Raw genomic sequence first — 24,807 nt, forward strand, 5'->3', positions numbered from 1 at the left:
TTTGAATATGAAACACTCCATTGTTCTTCTAAAAATGCTGTTTCAGTTGTTTCCCAATTAACACTGCATCCAAGCAAGCACAAATGCAAATTTAAATTAAAGTCTCCGGTTTGCTACTTTAATGCTCTCACCCTAGATTTCAGACGAAACATTTACAAAAATTCATTTTTTCAGGCTTCCTCACCTTTGAAACGGGTTGAAGCACGATGACACAAAATTCATTTTAATCAAAAATGTAACCATCTTCATACGATAAATAAGATTATAAAACGTATTTGACTAGCAGCATGGCGGCCAGAAAAGATACATTCAGAAACAGAAGTCTGCCGTCTAGCTCGGTGTTTAGAATGGAAGCAACTCAGTGATATCATTGGGGAACCACGAGAAAGCGAGGACTGGTTTGAAGGGTATTCTTATTCCCCACACGAGCGCGACAAAGTACCTGGCGGGTACAGTCACACGGAAAGGGTGCGGCTTCTTATAAACCATCAGCGATCGGCGTTGTTTAGGCGTTTATGGCTGTAAGTATATGAGAGTGACGTGTTTAGCCTAGATCCTCGTTGGTACCCCTAGGGCATCATTACAGTAAGCTTATGTTATCGAGCTTTTATAAGTACCCCCGGGGTATTATTAAGAGTTTAACAGAACTGCCGGTGAGCTCAGTCCGCGCATGCGCTCTTCACAGCCTTCATTCTGTTCAGCAGGGCGGAGAAGAGCAATGCAGTAGCGGGAGGGGGAGGCGAGCAGCCGGGATTCTTAGATTCCGAGGCCCCACCGCAGCTCCACCGTTCCGGCACGTCCAGGTCTCAACAGGTAAGGATCAGTTCTAGGCTGGACAAACACGCTGTCTGTTCACCTTTTGCATCCTGCGTCCATCCACTTTCAATGCCAACATCCCCGCCCCCTCCTGCCTGTGCCACCGGCTGCCAATGTCCATTCCAGCTACACCCGCTTCGGAACAGCGGTGGTGTGGTGGACGCAAGGCACACGCCACGCTGGGCAGCAGCTCATTCAGAACGTACAGCCCCATCGTTTAAAATGGCCATATAAACAAACGTGCCTGGTAAGCAAGCCTGGGTTGGCCTACCAGGCATGTTTATATGAGTTTCTACACAAGCCGGTGCCAGCCTCCGCAATGTCAGGTCTTCTTGTACAGCTAGCCCAAGTCATTCCGTCCTCAGAGCACTTCTAGGCTTCCTTGCGCGGCTAGACTGATCAGATCCAACTATCCCTCTAGCCCGTCTTTAAAAGCCTATATAGGACTGTCCTTTAGTGGTAGGCGAGAAGATAGTGCTGGTAACCTACTGATTAGCCAGTCCCAAGACGCACCACCGACATTAGCTCGCAGGCTTTGGAACGTGGAGTTTATAAACAAAACTTAATGAATCCACAAAAGATGTGTTGACGTTCTTGAATTTCCCTTCTTTAGTAGTTGTATAGATGCTACTTTGAGACCTCGCTCTAATTGACAATTAGGATAGAATACACGAAACAGAAGATTCATATTAATTATGGGGGTATTTTGAAGGCATGTGTCAATCCATTCCTCGAGATTATTGAGCCTGAAGACATATTCTAGACCCATTTAGGTAAAGATGACTAATAAGTCTGATGTTAAGAGAGACATAGATAAGGAGCATATAAGCCAATATATAATTGTAGAAAGACCTGTGCGGCTTGCTCAGTATAACAGATCTGTCTCAACAAGCTGTAATTCCAGTAAATGACTGACAAAAGAGCAAGAGATGAAACCAATGTATTGCTGTTTTAAGACCATATTGTTTCGACCCTTCTCAATACTCCTCTGAGCATGTTTTGGGCTGGCAGGCCTGGACCCAACTGCCCACTTCCTTAGGATATCCAGTTCAAACAGCAGATTTTCTGTTGAGGACTGATGATGTCCATGGTTGCGGCATTCTTCAGGAGCTATGTGATTTGCCATCTGTTTTGATTTTAAACAATTACGATTTTAAGACCTTTGACTGCTTTTTACTCCCCAGAAATGCTAGAAAATTGCATTAAATGGTGGTTGGTGACTGACCAGACTGTTTTTCAATTGTCTTTTAAAGGGCGATTTCATAATTCAGCAATACTGGTTGAAACATTTTGATACCCTCAACTCCTGCATGTTTCCACACCAGAGGCGTATATATTGGTATTCCTTTCCATAGCGATGGAAGAACAGAACTTCTTGACATGGTCTGTAAGTTTCCCTATGTAAAGTACAAAAAAGGGGGTTGAACCCATGCAGTCGCGGGGACCTGGGCGTTGTCTGGTAAATGTAAAGAAAGGGTCCCCGCAAGGAGAACGTGTTGAGTGAGGACACACTAACACAATTGCCAAACAATAAAAAATTAATCAAACTGTTACTCTTAAATAAATGTTGTCATTTATTTAACAACACAACATATGAATCAGTGAAGCAATTACAATCACATTAGAAAAGTGAAAAGCCCCATGTTGGGAGAGGGAAAAGGGGAGGAGAGGAAGTGGTGCTCAAAAGCGGTGAAAAAGTTAGGAAAAGTACACAGACTCAAAAGAGGGTAAATATTTACAATCTTCAAAACGTCATTGGAAATATTCCAAAAACAAAAAGCCAACACAGATTATGGCAAGTATTGAAAATACAATTCGCTGGGGACATTCTACGGTCACATATATAATTTAATACAATCCAGGGGATGTGCCGGAAGTCCCAAAAGGAGGAAGTCGTCAACGTTTCGACCCCTACATGTAGGCTAAATTGAGTCCTTTACCGGGGTCTTCATCAGGACAAGTACAGTGAGGGAGGGGGCGACTGTAGTTGCTGGCGGAGCTCTGCGGAGACGAGTCGGACTGCCGCAACTTCGCCTCGTTCTGTGGGTTACATGATTCATTCACGACAACACTCACTGGGTAATTTTTGAAAGATGGCGATTACCGCCGGGACTCGCCGAGTTTTTTCTACCTAATACCTACGTGGACCCATTCAAGACAAGCGCTCGATTACGTGACAGTACTGCAATTAACTTCACCCAGACCTCGCTTACATATTCATATGGCGCTACGTCGGCATAATTAAAGTTGGTAGTTTCTTGGAGCAACTAGTCCTACCAGGAGCAGTATATTATTTGGATTCTCTTCCGCAGCGATCCTTCTCTACCCCAAAACAGGACGGCCCCACTTCGCCCCCTCCCTCACTGTACTTGTCCTGATGAAGACCCCGGTAAAGGACTCAATTTAGCCTACATGTAGGGGTCGAAACGTCGACGACTTCCTCCTTTTGGGACTTCCGGCACATCCCCTGGATTATATGTGACCGTAGAATGTCCCCAGCGAATTGTATTTTCAATACTTGCCATAATCTGTGTTGGCTTTTTGTTTTTGGAATATTTCCAATGACGTTTTGAAGATTGTAAATATTTACCCTCTTTTGAGTCTGTGTACTTTTCCTAACTTTTTCACCGCTTTTGAGCACCACTTCCTCTCCTCCCCCTTTCCCTCTCCCAACATGGGGCTTTTCACTTTTCTAATGTGATTGTAATTGCTTCACTGATTCATACGTTGTGTTGTTAAATAAATGACAACATTTATTTAAGAGTAACAGTTTGATTAATTTTTTATTGTTTGGCAATTGTGTTAGTGTGTCCTCAACACGTTCTCCTTGCGGGGACCCTTTTTTTACATTTCCCTATGTAAAGTGACTGTAAAAATGGTGAAAGAAATCCATTCTGGTCTGACATGTTTCTTAGGCACGAACCCGAAGGCAAAGTTCCAGAATGCCGTACATTCAACTAGAAAGAAAAAGTTTCAAACAATGGGTGAAGATATATATTAACACGTTTAAAATTCCCCAAGGATTCCAAAGTTGGAAGTTAGGGTGATAAGGGTTTGGGAAAAAGTAGTTTAATTACGTACCTCCTGTAAGGTTACAGTTTGTGTTGCATTATTTACACCGGTCTCTGCTTTTTGGTTTACTGCTTTCGAATTGGGATCTACTGGTTTGATCCTGTGTTTACTGAGCTTTTCAATACAGTGATGATTAAATCAACCCTATCTGATAAATGTTAAATGAAAAGGAATATTGTAAAAAAGGAATCTTTGGTTTAAGTGTTTTCAAAAGAAAATGCAAATTTAGTTTTATCCAAAATTCTCAGCATTTTACAATTGCGGAATCCATGTTATATGTAGGGATTTTTATTATGTCTTAGATAGTTAGGCCCCTTATGTACAAATTGTGCTGAAGAAGTGACACAGTTGTAATGGGTGCATCCCACCAGCTGCCTGTCCAGGTGTTTCTCGTAATCTCTGCATAGCCAGATCGATCTTTAGTAGGGCATTGCTCTCCGATTGTAGATAAGTTAACATTTGCATCGCATTATTATGGGCATTCTTGTTGAACATTTAAAAGATCAGCTTGTGATATAGTCATGCAGCCTGAGATTACGTAAGCAGCAAGTTATGGTATTAATTGTAATTGTTCATGGCACAGTTTTCTGATCGGTTTGCAGAACCATTAATCCACTGGCACTTTTAATCAGTGTGAAGCACTTTTACATAAGAATGATGTGCTTCTTTCTTTTTGAGCTTGTGGTGAAGTGTAAAGACAATGTCCTTGACCATGTAATATTATTTCACATTTGTAAACCACTGTGAAATTTTATGGAACTGCCTATTCTATTAAATATGAGATTTTTGCTTTTTAACTAATTGAAAGCATTGACTACACATCATAAAAAAAAGTAAATGCTTTGAATAGTGTGACGCCTGGATTTTAAAGATTATAACATTTCTTGGCATTTCCCGACTAAATTTAATAGAATAAAATTGTTATAATGGTGAAAGCCCGGCTGCTCCAAAAACAATAACGTTTTTTATAAAAACCATGTCTAAACAAGACATACATTGACAAAACCAAAAAGGCTGACCACCAATGTCAGACTTATTGACTTTGCCAATGCATGTTTATTTTCATGTTTCCTATAATCTTGTTGAAACTAGTTACTGATTCCATTATGAATATTATTTGGTAAATACTAGCATGCATCAAAACATTTTACTAAGTGATGCTTTAAAGAAATGGTCTCCAAAATTTCACAGTACTTTAGCAAAACTTTTTTCATAGTTGCATTTTTTGTTGAACATTTATTTTATTTTGAAAGCAAAGAATCATCAATCTTGCTTTCAAGCTTCTGCAAATATTTGCATCTAATCAGAGAGCATTTTGTAAACATACAGCCTCATATTGATAAACTTTACAAACCTGTATACCCATATTTATATTGGAACTACTGTCAGTAGTGCAGTCAGAGCTTAGATTTCCTTAGAGCGCTAACCTTATTATTTTTTTGTTTGAATCTTTATTCAAATTTTCATATACATACATTACATATTACGATCATATGCAACAGATGCATGAGCTAGAACTTGTGGGTTATGTTTTTTCACATTTGACACAGTCTTTTAGCTTATACTAGTGACACACAATTTTTCTCATCACTCCTTAATATTTATACAAATATTTCCTTCACTGTCATTGCTGTCAGTTGCCACCTAAAATTGTGTGGTCCTTTTAAATCTGTCTGGCCCTGCTAACTCATTTACTTTTACCCGACTTAATGCCTGCCCATTCTTGGAAAATGGGCTTTGAGTGATTGAGTCAACCTTTTTGGCTTTCTGACTGACTTGCTCATAGTGTTTCCCTTGCTATCAGGGTCAACAACCTTGGCATTTAGTTGACAAGCTTCTTTGCAATATTACCCAAGATCGCTTTTCCTCTGCAGATGAAGACCTTTTCCTTCACCAATGTTATTCATTTCTCAATTTTTCCAGGAGGTTCCTAGACCTAAAATAACAAGCGGTTCATATTAATATAAGATGTCTCTATCTAAGGCAATACAAATGACCAAAATATTGTGATTCTGTGAATTTTATTTATGGTACTTCTAGTCAAAAGGTGCTGCTCTAATGTACTTTGTAGTCTGATTCCGTTTCTTACTAAACATACTTTGGTCTGAGAGTTCTTGGTACATCAGATACATTATGCACTAATCAAATAAAGCGCAAGACTTGAAGATATAATAAGCTGTGAGGAAGTTCAGATTTGCTCATTTTAATTTTTACATAGGTCTCTGTATGCAGGAGCTGGTACTAGAATAATCACCAACTGCATCATTTTCAATAGTTTTAATTTTGAAATTGGTACTGTGCATGACTCTCCTTCCCCTCATCCAATTATATTTTTTAATTTGGCCTAAGAACAGTACATATTATGCATTTGAGATCAGAGAGCAGTGGAATTATGGGTATTGACAGAGAGTTTCTTGGGACTATGGCAGTTCCTTTATGGCTGTGATTTTATGATTACGTTTCATAGAGTTGGTGTGCCCTGTAGACCTTTTGTTGGGATTTGTGCAAATATAGACATACAATTACGCATAATGCATCTGTTAGTCCTTACTTTCTAAAATTGGTCTATGGTCTGCAACATCAAATGGTCAAAATAGGGTATTACTTATTTAGGATATTTTGTACAAAGACCATAAGTTTGATAACATTAAGTATTGGCCTACTATTGAAGGCAGTAGTCAGTGATTGTGAAAGAAGGAGAAGTTTAAATGCAAATTGCTGGGGCCATATTCATCTTGTTCTTTGGGACAAACAAAATATTACACAGGGAGAGGAAACTAAATCGTGACATTCCGCACCCCCAGGCCAGCGCACCACCACTTCCCGCCGCACTCCTTCATATAGTGGTTTCCGGGCTGTATCTCTGGCCGTGTGGGATCGGCGTAAGGCCACGTGTTCAACCGTGCAGTGCCCAGGCGCGTTTCCGGCACTCAAGAGTCGATGGGCTTTCCCTGCCAAGAAAGGAGCTGTACTTTTCAGTTAGTACATCACTAATACCCTTTGGGGGTCGGAGAGGCCATTCTTCTCAGGTCTTTTCGGGTGGGCATCCGTCACCACCACCCTGGGCCCCCGCCCACTTTTGAGGCCTACCTTTGTCCAGCACTTGGTTCCACAGGCCTCCCCGAACAATCTCTGCAGGTCAGATTATTGCAGGTTGCTTCTTCCACGGCTTCTGGGCTTTCGCTTCTTCCCTGCAGCCCCGGGGAGGGGAGGGGAGGGGGGCAAATGTCCTGCCCCTGGTCCCCGACACGGTCACCACCCCAATGGTGCAGTATGTAGGTAAGGAGGAAAGCACTCCTCGGAGAGAGTCGGGAGGTGCCGGTCTTTATGGGGCTACTGCAGGGCACCTCTCTACACTACTGCCACCCCGGGCCCCGCTCACCTTGCAGGCCTATGGGGTTACAGTCGTACTCCAATCACCCTGCAGGTGGGAAGGCCGGTCAATCTCTCCCTGATTCCCCATCCCCGCGTTAGACGCCTACTGACCTTGCCGGATCAAGACTGGGGAGCGCCGCCCATTGAGTCGCCCGCCGGTCGAGCGATCTCCGGCCGGGCTTCCACGGCCACCGGGCCCCCCACGTTTAATTCTGTCTTTGTGGCACCCGATGGTGCCGCCGCACTCCTCTCTCGCTGTGAGGGAGGGAGAGGGGGTCCGTCCTTGAACACCCTCGTCGCAGTTTCATCCGGTGATGTTAGTTATTGGGGGAGGGGGAAGGAGTAGCATCGCACATCAGGCCCCCCAGTTGCCAATTCAGTCGAGGTCGCGGCTCCACCAGACCTCCGGGTCGCCGCATCCTCTTCACCTCCACCGTTTGTGTTTGCTGCCTGGTGACACCCTGGTAACTGCCTCTGACCATCTTCCTTAGTCGTCTGGAGTGTTGGATGCTTGGATTATTTACGGATTTGTTGGGGATTATTGCGACGGGCCTTGGAGCCGCTTCAGTAAGCAGCCATCTCTGTCGGCTGTTGTCCATGCCCCCAGTTATGCCTCTTTTAATTTGGGCAATGGATTTTCATCCCTTACAGCTGGCATTTCTTCTGTAGCTCACAATCTTGTTTGATTTTAAATGGGTTTAGGTGAAAAATCTGGACTCCGCATTCAGCGCCTTTCTTTTCACTGGAAAATCTTTTAAGATCGGCTTTTGCTGTGTACTGAACTCTAAATGGTGGAGTTATTCCCGTTTTGGGTTTGAAGACCTACATTTTTCATCTACTCATTTAGATAAGTAGCATTTGTTATGGTTGAATCCTTCGCTTCTTGACTGCTGACTGTGTGAATGCGATTATATGTTTAGAAACTTTTTGGGTACATTTCGGCAGAAGATGAATTGCGAGTTATACTTGCACCACAAGATCTGCTGTGTTCTCATTTACTCTCAGAACCTCTTTTGCTGGTCCTCCGTCAGAACCACCAGATCCCCAGGGACTTCATGACAGTGGGCACGTTAGCAAGGACTTTCCTAGGTGGTGTTGGAGGTCATTCATCGACCCGAGGGTGCTTTTCGTAGGATAGCTTTAAGATCCTTTAATTCGCGTGGGTTAAAGCATGCGGAAGGAAAATAGGACTGAGTTGCTAAGCAGTCCCTGAGGCACAGTCTCAAGCTGTGAAGTCTCTTCCAACCTTTATCTCCCTTCTGCATGTATTCACCAGTGAGCGCATTATCTATAGGCTTCTTCCACAAAGTCCTACAAAAGAATTCTCAACTTTCTTACTCGTCAGGGATTTTGTGTCCCAAGCTGCATTTGCTATGCTTCCCACCCCCACAGCAGCCATTGGGTGTAGACGTCTGTGGGGCCTGGCTAGGAGGCGAGTTGTATTGTGGTAGGAGGAGTTTATTCTTTTCTTCACAAGTCAGCTCAGGATCCGAAGAGCAGGGCGAGGCATGCTGTTTACTTCCACCCTGGCCATTCTGAATATTCCCTCTGGTAAAGTCCCCAGGCCAAATGGCTTCCCATTAGACTTTTTTAAGCAGTATGCCTCACTCTTGGTACTACACCTACAATTGCTCTTAGATGAGGCACTGACTGTTGGTGAGCTACCAAGGGATCTCTGTAGTGCCCTTATAACTGGGATTCTGAAGCTGAGTAAGTCCCTCTCCACCCAATGTTCTTCCTATCATCATATTTCATTAATAAATATAGACAAAAGTTTTAGCATAATTCTTGGGCGCCAGACTTGCCAAAGTCTTTAACACCTTGGGACATAGTGACCAAAATGGCTCCATGCCTCCAGTATTACTAGGCATTGCTGTCTGCAGTTCTTGTGCCCCATGCTCGCTCTGGTGAGCTTGAAGGTTAGTCAGCTCTGCTGTGATTGGACTTTTAAAAAGCTTTTGATTCAGTCCACTGGCCTTCAGGGTCTAGCAAATCAAGCCTTCTGTCCCCATCATTTTTAATATGTTGGAGTACTCTGTAAAAGCCCCTGGACGCAGGTTTGAGTGAACGTTGTTGCCTGCCCTTTCTCTATTGGTGGATACACAGTGGGGGGGGGGGTGTTCTCACTCGTTGCTCTTGTAATTGAGCCCCTTTCATAGTGGTTGCATCCAGATGCTCAGATAACTGATTTCAGCAGCGTAATGGGGTGGAAGTCAGGGTATCATAATGCACAGATGATTTGCTTCTATACATTCAGAGGCCTACAGAGTCTATCCATCATCATATTCAAATGCCCCTAATCTATGGAGCCGCATCTGGCCTTCGGGTTAGGTCTGGGAAATCCACATACCTGACTGATGGTGACGGGTGATCTACCCGAGTTATTGCATACTGCCTAATTCCATTTTGCAATGGATCTCTTTCGATACCTTTGTATGATGGTGGTCAACAATGAGAAAAAGTGCTGGCATTTAAAAATTGCAAATTTTTTGCAGAGGGCTAGACCTGAACTTGCAGGATTTCAGTTGCCTTTAATGATCATGGGGAGAGATGCCTTCTATAAGATGTTTACATTCCCATGTCTCCTCTGTGTTACTCAAAATTACCCCAACCCACTTGCAACACAACTTTCTCAGTTCCTTAGAGCAATACTTACTAATTTCCTATGGGCTGGTACTACCCCCTCACGTTTCCTTTAAGAAATGTGTACAGTTTACCAACGAGGGTTGGTTGGGTGTTTCAAACATACAGCAAAATTGTTGGGCTTGACTGACCCCTGGGCTGCGGGACTGCGGGTGGCGACGGATGGTTTGAAGTACCTTGGCATATTTCTGTCGGAGTCGCGCGTCGTGGCTTGGGCTCGTTGCGTCCTGCCAGTGTGGGAACGGGTCCAGGCCGATGTCAAGACTTGGTCCAGAATGCCCCTTACCATTTTTGGAAGATCGCCATCTTCAAAATGGTGGCGCTTCCGCGTCTGCTATATCAACTTCAGAATTTCCCGTACCCTATCGGCCCACAGTGGTTTCGCCAGGTCAATTCTGTGCTGGGTCGATTCCTATGGGCTGGCGGTGCGGCCAGGGTGGCGTTGAAAACGTGCTTCTTGTCTACTTATTGTGGTGGCCTGGCCACCTCTGACCTCCTCTCCTACTACCAGGCTTCCCAACTGCTTATTCTTAATGAATGGTGGTACAGTGATAGGGGGGACCCGGCGTATGCCTTGGAACGGTCGCTTATGGGCGACAATACACTCCACACCATTCTGTATTCAGCTCGCCTGCGTCGCGTACTGCCGTCGGTTACCAGAGTGGTCTTCGCTGTGTGGAGGCAGGCCCTACGCCGTATGGGCTGGTGGGGCAGGTTAACGGCCGAGACGCCGCTCTGGCACAATGGTCTGCTCCCGGAGCTGGCGGCCCTGGCCGGTTTTGAGGGTTGGGAAGCAATAGGTATCACGTTACTGGGCCAGGTCATGTCCGGCACTACCCTTAAATCGTTCGAGGAACTCCGCACAGAGTTCCAAATGCCTCAGTCCCAGTTTTTCCGCTACTTGCAGCTGCGCCATGCCCTCACCCCGAGCATTGCCAACCTAGACTCCTTACCGGAGTTCAGCCCGGTCGAGGCAAAGGTGTTTATGGGGGATCTGGGGGAGAGAAAGGTTTCCCGGATATACCAGACACTGGTCATTCATTGCTCCTCTACCCTACACTCTCTTCGGGCGGCATGGGAAGTGGACGTTGGCCCTCTTGATGAGGACGATTGGAGGGAGGCGCTAGAATCCCCACGTGGAACCGCCATTGCTGTACGGCTCCGACTCATCCAATTTAAATACTTGTATCGGGTCTACTATACCCGTGAACGATTGTGGAGAGCTGGGTTGATTGCATCCTCGGAATGTTTGCGCTGTGGGACGGTGCCTGGGTCCCTGATGCATACTGTGTAGTCGTGTGGTCGGCTGTCTGGTTTCTGGAGAGGTGTGTGGAGTTGTCTGTCCGAGGTCCTGGGCTGGGTCCTTCCCCGCACCCATCGGCTGGGATTATTGCACGTCATGGAGGGCATTGGTGGGAACGTATATAAGCGCCATCTGCTGCTTTTGGGGCTTGTTGTCGCCAAGCGGGATCTGGCCCGGGCGTGGAAGGCGGTGCGGCCCCCCCCCCTGTCTGCGTGGAAAGCTGGGTTGGACTACTTCATGGGCCTGGAAAGGCCGATCTTTGAGGCGAGGGGCTGCCCGCGCAAACACTACAAAATTTGGAAGCGATGGGCCGACTACCGGGGTCTGTCACTGGATCCCCCGGCGGAGCGAGAAGAGAACATTTGATGGCAAAGACATTGTTGGCCCGAGTCTGCGACGCTCCAGTCGCGCTGCACCTACACCTTTTATTCTATTGCTATGTGTACACGTGTGGATGGGGGGAGGGGAGTTTGGGTGTTGGGGGGGTCGGGGTTGGGGGGGTAGGGTGGGTTGGGGGGGGTTTTCATACCATACTGAGCCTATTCTTAAGACTTGCTTGGACATTTGCTACCTATGTGATTTATTGTACCGATATTGTTGTGGTGATCTCCGGCCTTGGGGGTGCCACGTTTTTATTGCTCATTTGCTCAATAAAATTGGTTGTGAAAAAAAAAATTGTTGGGCTTGGCAACCTATTACACTCAATGACTCGTTGTTTGGGGGCCAATTGGACCTCGCAGTGTGCTTAGGTCTAAAACCCTAAAATTCCTTGAACCTCATTTTTTAGGTCTCGCCTCTCAATGCGCATGCGCATTGAGAGGAGCGAGACTATAGGGGCTTAAACAGCGTTTAACCAAGCACACGATTCCACTGGCGATTCCTTGCAGTGCATGTGCTTAGCTTTTTAGGTCATTGCGCAAGTCCTTTACCGGGGTCTTCATCAGGACAAGTACAGTGAGGGAGGGGGCGACTGTAGTTGCTGGCGGAGCTCTGCGGAGACGAGTCGGACTGCCGCAACTTCGCCTCGTTCTGTGGGTTACATGATTCATTCACGACAACACTCACTGGGTAATTTTTGAAAGATGGCGATTACCGCCGGGACTCGCCGAGTTTTTTCTACCTAATACCTACGTGGACCCATTCAAGACAAGCGCTCGATTACGTGACAGTACTGCAATTAACTTCACCCAGACCTCGCTTACATATTCATATGGCGCTACGTCGGCATAATTAAAGTTGGTAGTTTCTTGGAGCAACTAGTCCTACCAGGAGCAGTATATTATTTGGATTCTCTTCCGCAGCGATCCTTCTCTACCCCAAAACAGGACGGCCCCACTTCGCCCCCTCCCTCACTGTACTTGTCCTGATGAAGACCCCGGTAAAGGACTCAATTTAGCCTACATGTAGGGGTCGAAACGTCGACGACTTCCTCCTTTTGGGACTTCCGGCACATCCCCTGGATTATATGTGACCGTAGAATGTCCCCAGCGAATTGTATTTTCAATACTTGCCATAATCTGTGTTGGCTTTTTGTTTTTGGAATATTTCCAATGACGTTTTGAAGATTGTAAATATTTACCCTCTTTTGAGTCTGTGTACTTTTCCTAACTTTTTCACCGCTTTTGAGCACCACTTCCTCTCCTCCCCCTTTCCCTCTCCCAACATGGGGCTTTTCACTTTTCTAATGTGATTGTAATTGCTTCACTGATTCATACGTTGTGTTGTTAAATAAATGACAACATTTATTTAAGAGTAACAGTTTGATTAATTTTTTATTGTTTGGCAATTGTGTTAGTGTGTCCTCAACACGTTCTCCTTGCGGGGACCCTTTTTTTACATTTCCCTATGTAAAGTGACTGTAAAAAAGGTGAAAGAAATCCATTCTGGTCTGACATGTTTCTTAGGCACGAACCCGAAGGCAAAGTTCCAGAATGCCGTACATTCAACTAGAAAGAAAAAGTTTCAAACAATGGGTGAAGATATATATTAACACGTTTAAAATTCCCCAAGGATTCCAAAGTTGGAAGTTAGGGTGATAAGGGTTTGGGAAAAAGTAGTTTAATTACGTACCTCCTGTAAGGTTACAGTTTGTGTTGCATTATTTACACCGGTCTCTGCTTTTTGGTTTACTGCTTTCGAATTGGGATCTACTGGTTTGATCCTGTGTTTACTGAGCTTTTCAATACAGTGATGATTAAATCAACCCTATCTGATAAATGTTAAATGAAAAGGAATATTGTAAAAAAGGAATCTTTGGTTTAAGTGTTTTCAAAAGAAAATGCAAATTTAGTTTTATCCAAAATTCTCAGCATTTTACAATTGCGGAATCCATGTTATATGTAGGGATTTTTATTATGTCTTAGATAGTTAGGCCCCTTATGTACAAATTGTGCTGAAGAAGTGACACAGTTGTAATGGGTGCATCCCACCAGCTGCCTGTCCAGGTGTTTCTCGTAATCTCTGCATAGCCAGATCGATCTTTAGTAGGGCATTGCTCTCCGATTGTAGATAAGTTAACATTTGCATCGCATTATTATGGGCATTCTTGTTGAACATTTAAAAGATCAGCTTGTGATATAGTCATGCAGCCTGAGATTACGTAAGCAGCAAGTTATGGTATTAATTGTAATTGTTCATGGCACAGTTTTCTGATCGGTTTGCAGAACCATTAATCCACTGGCACTTTTAATCAGTGTGAAGCACTTTTACATAAGAATGATGTGCTTCTTTCTTTTTGAGCTTGTGGTGAAGTGTAAAGACAATGTCCTTGACCATGTAATATTATTTCACATTTGTAAACCACTGTGAAATTTTATGGAACTGCCTATTCTATTAAATATGAGATTTTTGCTTTTTAACTAATTGAAAGCATTGACTACACATCATAAAAAAAAGTAAATGCTTTGAATAGTGTGACGCCTGGATTTTAAAGATTATAACATTTCTTGGCATTTCCCGACTAAATTTAATAGAATAAAATTGTTATAATGGTGAAAGCCCGGCTGCTCCAAAAACAATAACGTTTTTTATAAAAACCATGTCTAAACAAGACATACATTGACAAAACCAAAAAGGCTGACCACCAATGTCAGACTTATTGACTTTGCCAATGCATGTTTATTTTCATGTTTCCTATAATCTTGTTGAAACTAGTTACTGATTCCATTATGAATATTATTTGGTAAATACTAGCATGCCTCAAAACATTTTACTAAGTGATGCTTTAAAGAAATGGTCTCCAAAATTTCACAGTACTTTAGCAAAACTTTTTTCATAGTTGCATTTTTTGTTGAACATTTATTTTATTTTGAAAGCAAAGAATCATCAATCTTGCTTTCAAGCTTCTGCAAATATTTGCATCTAATCAGAGAGCATTTTGTAAACATACAGCCTCATATTGATAAACTTTACAAACCTGTATACCCATATTTATATTGGAACTACTGTCAGTAGTGCAGTCAGAGCTTAGATTTCCTTAGAGCGCTAACCTTATTATTTTTTTGTTTGAATCTTTATTCAAATTTTCATATACATACATTACATATTACGATCATATGCAACAGATGCATGAGCTAGAACTTGTGGGTTATGTTTTTTCACATTTGACACAGTCTTTTAGCTTATACTAGTGACACACAATTTTTCTCATCACTCCTTAATATTTATACAAATATTTCCTTCACTGTCATTGCTGTCAGTTGCCACCTAAAATTGTGTGGTCCTTTTAAATCTGTCTGGCCCTGCTAACTCATTTACTTTTACCCGACTTAATGCCTGCCCATTCTTGGAAAATGGGCTTTGAGTGATTGAGTCAACCTTTTTGGCTTTCTGACTGACTTGCTCATAGTGTTTCCCTTGCTATCAGGGTCAACAACCTTGGCATTTAGTTGACAAGCTTCTTTGCAATATTACCCAAGATCGCTTTTCCTCTGCAGATGAAGACCTTTTCCTTCACCAATGTTATTCATTTCTCAATTTTTCCAGGAGGTTCCTAGACCTAAAATAACAAGCGGTTCATATTAATATAAGATGTCTCTATCTAAGGCAATACAAATGACCAAAATATTGTGATTCTGTGAATTTTATTTATGGTACTTCTAGTCAAAAGGTGCTGCTCTAATGTACTTTGTAGTCTGATTCCGTTTCTTACTAAACATACTTTGGTCTGAGAGTTCTTGGTACATCAGATACATTATGCACTAATCAAATAAAGCGCAAGACTTGAAGATATAATAAGCTGTGAGGAAGTTCAGATTTGCTCATTTTAATTTTTACATAGGTCTCTGTATGCAGGAGCTGGTACTAGAATAATCACCAACTGCATCATTTTCAATAGTTTTAATTTTGAAATTGGTACTGTGCATGACTCTCCTTCCCCTCATCCAATTATATTTTTTAATTTGGCCTAAGAACAGTACATATTATGCATTTGAGATCAGAGAGCAGTGGAATTATGGGTATTGACAGAGAGTTTCTTGGGACTATGGCAGTTCCTTTATGGCTGTGATTTTATGATTACGTTTCATAGAGTTGGTGTGCCCTGTAGACCTTTTGTTGGGATTTGTGCAAATATAGACATACAATTACGCATAATGCATCTGTTAGTCCTTACTTTCTAAAATTGGTCTATGGTCTGCAACATCAAATGGTCAAAATAGGGTATTACTTATTTAGGATATTTTGTACAAAGACCATAAGTTTGATAACATTAAGTATTGGCCTACTATTGAAGGCAGTAGTCAGTGATTGTGAAAGAAGGAGAAGTTTAAATGCAAATTGCTGGGGCCATATTCATCTTGTTCTTTGGGACAAACAAAATATTACACAGGGAGAGGAAACTAAATCGTGACATTCCGCACCCCCAGGCCAGCGCACCACCACTTCCCGCCGCACTCCTTCATATAGTGGTTTCCGGGCTGTATCTCTGGCCGTGTGGGATCGGCGTAAGGCCACGTGTTCAACCGTGCAGTGCCCAGGCGCGTTTCCGGCACTCAAGAGTCGATGGGCTTTCCCTGCCAAGAAAGGAGCTGTACTTTTCAGTTAGTACATCACTAATACCCTTTGGGGGTCGGAGAGGCCATTCTTCTCAGGTCTTTTCGGGTGGGCATCCGTCACCACCACCCTGGGCCCCCGCCCACTTTTGAGGCCTACCTTTGTCCAGCACTTGGTTCCACAGGCCTCCCCGAACAATCTCTGCAGGTCAGATTATTGCAGGTTGCTTCTTCCACGGCTTCTGGGCTTTCGCTTCTTCCCTGCAGCCCCGGGGAGGGGAGGGGAGGGGGGCAAATGTCCTGCCCCTGGTCCCCGACACGGTCACCACCCCAATGGTGCAGTATGTAGGTAAGGAGGAAAGCACTCCTCGGAGAGAGTCGGGAGGTGCCGGTCTTTATGGGGCTACTGCAGGGCACCTCTCTACACTACTGCCACCCCGGGCCCCGCTCACCTTGCAGGCCTATGGGGTTACAGTCGTACTCCAATCACCCTGCAGGTGGGAAGGCCGGTCAATCTCTCCCTGATTCCCCATCCCCGCGTTAGACGCCTACTGACCTTGCCGGATCAAGACTGGGGAGCGCCGCCCATTGAGTCGCCCGCCGGTCGAGCGATCTCCGGCCGGGCTTCCACGGCCACCGGGCCCCCCACGTTTAATTCTGTCTTTGTGGCACCCGATGGTGCCGCCGCACTCCTCTCTCGCTGTGAGGGAGGGAGAGGGGGTCCGTCCTTGAACACCCTCGTCGCAGTTTCATCCGGTGATGTTAGTTATTGGGGGAGGGGGAAGGAGTAGCATCGCACATCAGGCCCCCCAGTTGCCAATTCAGTCGAGGTCGCGGCTCCACCAGACCTCCGGGTCGCCGCATCCTCTTCACCTCCACCGTTTGTGTTTGCTGCCTGGTGACACCCTGGTAACTGCCTCTGACCATCTTCCTTAGTCGTCTGGAGTGTTGGATGCTTGGATTATTTACGGATTTGTTGGGGATTATTGCGACGGGCCTTGGAGCCGCTTCAGTAAGCAGCCATCTCTGTCGGCTGTTGTCCATGCCCCCAGTTATGCCTCTTTTAATTTGGGCAATGGATTTTCATCCCTTACAGCTGGCATTTCTTCTGTAGCTCACAATCTTGTTTGATTTTAAATGGGTTTAGGTGAAAAATCTGGACTCCGCATTCAGCGCCTTTCTTTTCACTGGAAAATCTTTTAAGATCGGCTTTTGCTGTGTACTGAACTCTAAATGGTGGAGTTATTCCCGTTTTGGGTTTGAAGACCTACATTTTTCATCTACTCATTTAGATAAGTAGCATTTGTTATGGTTGAATCCTTCGCTTCTTGACTGCTGACTGTGTGAATGCGATTATATGTTTAGAAACTTTTTGGGTACATTTCGGCAGAAGATGAATTGCGAGTTATACTTGCACCACAAGATCTGCTGTGTTCTCATTTACTCTCAGAACCTCTTTTGCTGGTCCTCCGTCAGAACCACCAGATCCCCAGGGACTTCATGACAGTGGGCACGTTAGCAAGGACTTTCCTAGGTGGTGTTGGAGGTCATTCATCGACCCGAGGGTGCTTTTCGTAGGATAGCTTTAAGATCCTTTAATTCGCGTGGGTTAAAGCATGCGGAAGGAAAATAGGACTGAGTTGCTAAGCAGTCCCTGAGGCACAGTCTCAAGCTGTGAAGTCTCTTCCAACCTTTATCTCCCTTCTGCATGTATTCACCAGTGAGCGCATTATCTATAGGCTTCTTCCACAAAGTCCTACAAAAGAATTCTCAACTTTCTTACTCGTCAGGGATTTTGTGTCCCAAGCTGCATTTGCTATGCTTCCCACCCCCACAGCAGCCATTGGGTGTAGACGTCTGTGGGGCCTGGCTAGGAGGCGAGTTGTATTGTGGTAGGAGGAGTTTATTCTTTTCTTCACAAGTCAGCTCAGGATCCGAAGAGCAGGGCGAGGCATGCTGTTTACTTCCACCCTGGCCATTCTGAATATTCCCTCTGGTAAAGTCCCCAGGCCAAATGGCTTCCCATTAGACTTTTTTAAGCAGTATGCCTCACTCTTGGTACTACACCTACAATTGCTCTTAGATGAGGCACTGACTGTTGGTGAGCTACCAAGGGATCTCTGTAGTGCCCTTATAACTGGGATTCTGAAGCTGAGTAAGTCCCTCTCCACCCAATGTTCTTCCTATCATCATATTTCATTAATAAATATAGACAAAAGTTTTAGCATAATTCTTGGGCGCCAGACTTGCCAAAGTCTTTAACACCTTGGGACATAGTGACCAAAATGGCTCCATGCCTCCAATATTACTAGGCATTGCTGTCTGCAGTTCTTGTGCCCCATGCTCGCTCTGGTGAGCTTGAAGGTTAGTCAGCTCTGCTGTGATTGGACTTTTAAAAAGCTTTTGATTCAGTCCACTGGCCTTCAGGGTCTAGCAAATCAAGCCTTCTGTCCCCATCATTTTTAATATGTTGGAGTACTCTGTAAAAGCCCCTGGACGCAGGTTTGAGTGAACGTTGTTGCCTGCCCTTTCTCTATTGGTGGATACACAGTGGGGGGGGGGGGGGTGTTCTCACTCGTTGCTCTTGTAATTGAGCCCCTTTCATAGTGGTTGCATCCAGATGCTCAGATAACTGATTTCAGCAGCGTAATGGGGTGGAAGTCAGGGTATCATAATGCACAGATGATTTGCTTCTATACATTCAGAGGCCTACAGAGTCTATCCATCATCATATTCAAATGCCCCTAATCTATGGAGCCGCATCTGGCCTTCGGGTTAGGTCTGGGAAATCCACATACCTGACTGATGGTGACGGGTGATCTACCCGAGTTATTGCATACTGCCTAATTCCATTTTGCAATGGATCTCTTTCGATACCTTTGTATGATGGTGGTCAACAATGAGAAAAAGTGCTGGCATTTAAAAATTGCAAATTTTTTGCAGAGGGCTAGACCTGAACTTGCAGGATTTCAGTTGCCTTTAATGATCATGGGGAGAGATGCCTTCTATAAGATGTTTACATTCCCATGTCTCCTCTGTGTTACTCAAAATTACCCCAACCCACTTGCAACACAACTTTCTCAGTTCCTTAGAGCAATACTTACTAATTTCCTATGGGCTGGTACTACCCCCTCACGTTTCCTTTAAGAAATGTGTACAGTTTACCAACGAGGGTTGGTTGGGTGTTTCAAACATACAGCAAAATTGTTGGGCTTGACTGACCCCTGGGCTGCGGGACTGCGGGTGGCGACGGATGGTTTGAAGTACCTTGGCATATTTCTGTCGGAGTCGCGCGTCGTGGCTTGGGCTCGTTGCGTCCTGCCAGTGTGGGAACGGGTCCAGGCCGATGTCAAGACTTGGTCCAGAATGCCCCTTACCATTTTTGGAAGATCGCCATCTTCAAAATGGTGGCGCTTCCGCGTCTGCTATATCAACTTCAGAATTTCCCGTACCCTATCGGCCCACAGTGGTTTCGCCAGGTCAATTCTGTGCTGGGTCGATTCCTATGGGCTGGCGGTGCGGCCAGGGTGGCGTTGAAAACGTGCTTCTTGTCTACTTATTGTGGTGGCCTGGCCACCTCTGACCTCCTCTCCTACTACCAGGCTTCCCAACTGCTTATTCTTAATGAATGGTGGTACAGTGATAGGGGGGACCCGGCGTATGCCTTGGAACGGTCGCTTATGGGCGACAATACACTCCACACCATTCTGTATTCAGCTCGCCTGCGTCGCGTACTGCCGTCGGTTACCAGAGTGGTCTTCGCTGTGTGGAGGCAGGCCCTACGCCGTATGGGCTGGTGGGGCAGGTTAACGGCCGAGACGCCGCTCTGGCACAATGGTCTGCTCCCGGAGCTGGCGGCCCTGGCCGGTTTTGAGGGTTGGGAAGCAATAGGTATCACGTTACTGGGCCAGGTCATGTCCGGCACTACCCTTAAATCGTTCGAGGAACTCCGCACAGAGTTCCAAATGCCTCAGTCCCAGTTTTTCCGCTACTTGCAGCTGCGCCATGCCCTCACCCCGAGCATTGCCAACCTAGACTCCTTACCGGAGTTCAGCCCGGTCGAGGCAAAGGTGTTTATGGGGGATCTGGGGGAGAGAAAGGTTTCCCGGATATACCAGACACTGGTCATTCATTGCTCCTCTACCCTACACTCTCTTCGGGCGGCATGGGAAGTGGACGTTGGCCCTCTTGATGAGGACGATTGGAGGGAGGCGCTAGAATCCCCACGTGGAACCGCCATTGCTGTACGGCTCCGACTCATCCAATTTAAATACTTGTATCGGGTCTACTATACCCGTGAACGATTGTGGAGAGCTGGGTTGATTGCATCCTCGGAATGTTTGCGCTGTGGGACGGTGCCTGGGTCCCTGATGCATACTGTGTAGTCGTGTGGTCGGCTGTCTGGTTTCTGGAGAGGTGTGTGGAGTTGTCTGTCCGAGGTCCTGGGCTGGGTCCTTCCCCGCACCCATCGGCTGGGATTATTGCACGTCATGGAGGGCATTGGTGGGAACGTATATAAGCGCCATCTGCTGCTTTTGGGGCTTGTTGTCGCCAAGCGGGATCTGGCCCGGGCGTGGAAGGCGGTGCGCCCCCCCCCCCTGTCTGCGTGGAAAGCTGGGTTGGACTACTTCATGGGCCTGGAAAGGCCGATCTTTGAGGCGAGGGGCTGCCCGCGCAAACACTACAAAATTTGGAAGCGATGGGCCGACTACCGGGGTCTGTCACTGGATCCCCCGGCGGAGCGAGAAGAGGACATTTGATGGCAAAGACATTGTTGGCCCGAGTCTGCGACGCTCCAGTCGCGCTGCACCTACACCTTTTATTCTATTGCTATGTGTACACGTGTGGATGGGGGGAGGGGAGTTTGGGTGTTGGGGGGGTCGGGGTTGGGGGGGTAGGGTGGGTTGGGGGGGTTTTTCATACCATACTGAGCCTATTCTTAAGACTTGCTTGGACATTTGCTACCTATGTGATTTATTGTACCGATATTGTTGTGGTGATCTCCGGCCTTGGGGGTGCCACGTTTTTATTGCTCATTTGCTCAATAAAATTGGTTGTGAAAAAAAAAATTGTTGGGCTTGGCAACCTATTACACTCAATGACTCGTTGTTTGGGGGCCAATTGGACCTCGCAGTGTGCTTAGGTCTAAAACCCTAAAATTCCTTGAACCTCATTTTTTAGGTCTCGCCTCTCAATGCGCATGCGCATTGAGAGGAGCGAGACTATAGGGGCTTAAACAGCGTTTAACCAAGCACACGATTCCACTGGCGATTCCTTGCAGTGCATGTGCTTAGCTTTTTAGGTCATTGCGCAAGCCCTAAAAAGTGCGTGCACATGCCACAAGCCGCCTGCCTGCCTGCCTCGCATTACCACATCAAAGGCAGCCCAGCCTCCCTCCCGCAGCCCCTGCTGCTTCACACCCTCATCGCCGCTCTCCCCGCTCCGCCCACTGCTGCGGCCGTGCCGCATTTCTCCTCCCCCCCCTTCCCACAGCAATGCCCTCCGTCTTGTTTTTTTAACCTGCTGCAGGCGCTGTTATCTCATCAGCCTGCTTTCTTGCCCTCCCAACTCCCTCTCACACCCTGCTGCCACACACTGTTGCCCACTCCCGCAAATAACTTGGCATCAGCGTGAGGCGCTAATCTGTGAGTGATTCAGGTGAGTTGGGAGAGGGGCAGAGATGTATGCGTTTAGGGGCAGTCATAACTCTGGCGTAATCGGCGAGGAACTGACCTCTAAACACAAAAGGGGCTCCCTGCTTCCTCATTTTATTCACTGGAAACGGAGGCCCCATATTCCTTTCCACCTAGAGTGCCATTCTGGCAAAGGCTGGCTGTTCGGTGCATCAGCCCTTTGTATGCATGAAATGACCCTGTGCAGATCCTGTAGCTGGTAGAATGCAGCAAGCAGTGCAGGGCAAATCTGTGCAGGCTTTATTCCGAGCCAGGCTGCTTTTCACTCTTGTTACTCGAGCATTAAAGTTTGTCAATGAAATGTGATCATCTGTCAGCTGTTATGCTAAGGCGGTGCTCTCATTGATGCCAATAGCTTCAGGTTTCTGATCTGTCTGCAGATAAGCAGCTAAAACATCAAATGAAAGAATGTCCGGGCAGGTGTGGGGGGAGAAGATTTGTGTGGGCTAGCATGCTTCACGGCATTATCGTTCATGTGGGCCCATAGCGCTATGGCCAAACATACACACAGCACAGTCCTGCATCCACCTAAAAGCATACACACACACCCCCACCCCATCTCATGCACACACATAAGCACATAGGAATTTGCCTAACTCCCTATCCACTCGAGCCCCCAAATATAGGCTTGCACTCACAGTATGTCACACACTTGCACAATCACTCACACAAGTGTGTAATATAACTTACACAGTCATTGGCTAAAACACACCCAGTGACCCAGACACGCACCAATCGTACATAGAAATGGTTCCCTCACAGCTAGTAGGCTTGGTGTCCTTTTGAGAGTTTATCAGTGCCTCTTTCTGTCTAGAGGTTTCTTTCAAGTGTGCTTGTTGCATATTTCTCCCTGTCCTTCAATTTTGCAATCACAAAACAGCTTAGCAGAAGCCCTTCCATCGATACAGTTTTTGTGAGATGTTCATGAATACACGCAGTCTTTTATTTTTTTTTTGGTTTGAATATCAACATCTGTGGCGATCTGAGAGGAAAAATAAGTTTTACGGGTATCCAGTGTGTCCTCGCAAAGCAAATCTATCACTCTAACAATACTGGTAAACTTTTAAAATACAGAAGTAATAAACAACCACAACCATGTTTATTTTGAATGTATTGCATTACACGGACTTCAGACTCACCTGCACTTGTGATGGCTTACTTCACCCCATAGTTGTAACGTGTGTGCTTGTTTTTTATTATGCATCAAGCTCCTAACCCAAACATGGCTTCCTGGTATTTCATGGTGCTGGAGTCGATAACCTGGTTCACACTCTCTACTCCTCTATCCCTCTCCCTGCTCTCCTCTCTCTCTCTCTCTCTCTCTCTCTCTCTCTCCACTCCCTCTCCTCTACCTCCTTCCCTCTCGTCCTCCCTCTCTCTCCCTCCCCTCACTCCCTCACTCTCCCTCTCTCCGTCTACCTCTCTCCCTTTCCCTCACTTTCCTATCTCCTCTCTCACCCTCTCCTTCTCTCTCTCCTCTCTCCCCCTCTCTCTCCTCTCTCCCCCTCTCTCTCCTCTCTCCCTCTCTTTACCTTCCCCCTGCTCTCCTTTTTCTCCCCATCTCCCCCTCTGCTTGCTCTCCTCTCTCTCCCTCCCCTCTCTCTCCCCTCCGTCCTTCGCTCTCGTCCTCCCCCTCTCTTCTTACCCTCCCTCTCTCCCTTTCCCTCACTTCCCTCTCTCCCTTTCTTCCCTCGCCTCTCTCCCCGTCTCCGCCTCTCTCCTCTCTCTCCTCTCTCTCTCCTCTCTCCCCCTCTCTCTCTCCTCTCTCCCCCTCTCTCTCTCCTCTCTCCCTCTCCCTCTCTTTACCCTCTCCCTCCTCTCCTTTTTCTCCCTCTCCCCATCTCCCACTCAGCACCACCACAGCATAACTCTGCATCACTCAGCGCAACCACAGCATCACTCAGCACCACCACAGCATCACTGGTTCAAATATGTTCTTTCAATGTTTCAAGCTGTTTTCAAGCTTTCAAGCTTTATTACGATGTTAATATTTCACTTCTGTTCTTGGATTTTCGTCACAATAAAAAACACTGAACATAATCTTCACAAAAGTTATTTAGAAAAGTTTAAGCTATTGACATTACTAATTAAATAAATTATTTAAGTATTAATTATTTAAAAAAATTAAAAGCCATTGTTATTTGTAATATCAATACATCTAAGCCACGTAAATACAAAACATGTTGCATTACAAATGCTATAGGTGTCACATTTGCGAAAGTTATAACTATTGTCATTGTAAATGACAAAGCTATTAACTTAACTATTTTAAAAAACAACACATAAATAAAAAAAATTGTCATTTATAAGACCAATAGCTCAAACTTTCCTAATGCGAGACCTATTGCATTTCCAATGCTTGTTTTATATGGGACCTCCCATTAGTGTGCAAGTGAAGCAGCTGCCAGCCCTGTAGCGTTTCCGTGCATGGGACCTTAAAGGCTTTTCCACACTGCCCGGTGTTAGAGCACAGAGTCACATTAAACGCATTCAATTAGCTGGTGCCGGAATATGAGCCCCATCACAGAATTATTTGGATACCTGCAACATCGCCATGCCCTCAAACTTTATAAAATATAATTTCATAGCAGTGTCAGAATTCAGTCCATTGGAGATCAAAATTACGATGGCGCAATTTAGTAGAAAAAGTATCTCCCGAATTTATAGATCTCTGCTTCTCAATGCACCAGATTCTTATCTGCACCTAAAGGAAAATGGGATGCAGACCTGGTATCTCTTACAGATGAAGAATTGGGTACAGCTAAGATGGCTTCACACAGCCTGGCTATTTCAGCCAGCCTTAGAAGAGTGCAATTGAGATACTTTCATCATGTGTAGTATTGCTCTACCAAGTTGTGGCAGATGTGTAGGGCACGCTCACTGGACTTTATTAGATGCCAAGGTGCATGTGGCA

The 24,807-nt window shown here is 45.5% G+C and overlaps 1 protein-coding gene across 2 annotated transcripts in view; it reads left to right on the forward strand.

Annotated features, from left to right (window-relative positions):
* The first annotated feature begins 677 nt into the window (after positions 1–677).
* Positions 678–24,807, forward strand: part of CLASP1 (cytoplasmic linker associated protein 1) — a 1,635,412-nt gene continuing 1,611,282 nt past the window's right edge. The window contains exon 1 of one of the 2 annotated variants that reach the window (XM_086957100.1): positions 678–813. The gene's annotated coding sequence lies outside the window, so the exon portion shown is untranslated. The remainder of the gene's footprint in view (positions 814–24,807) is intronic. The other variant, XM_086957101.1, reaches the window with a different exon arrangement.

This window comes from Lissotriton vulgaris, chromosome 2_1 (genome assembly GCF_964263255.1).
Source record: "Lissotriton vulgaris chromosome 2_1, aLisVul1.2, whole genome shotgun sequence".
Classification (NCBI taxonomy): Eukaryota; Metazoa; Chordata; class Amphibia; order Caudata; family Salamandridae; genus Lissotriton; species Lissotriton vulgaris.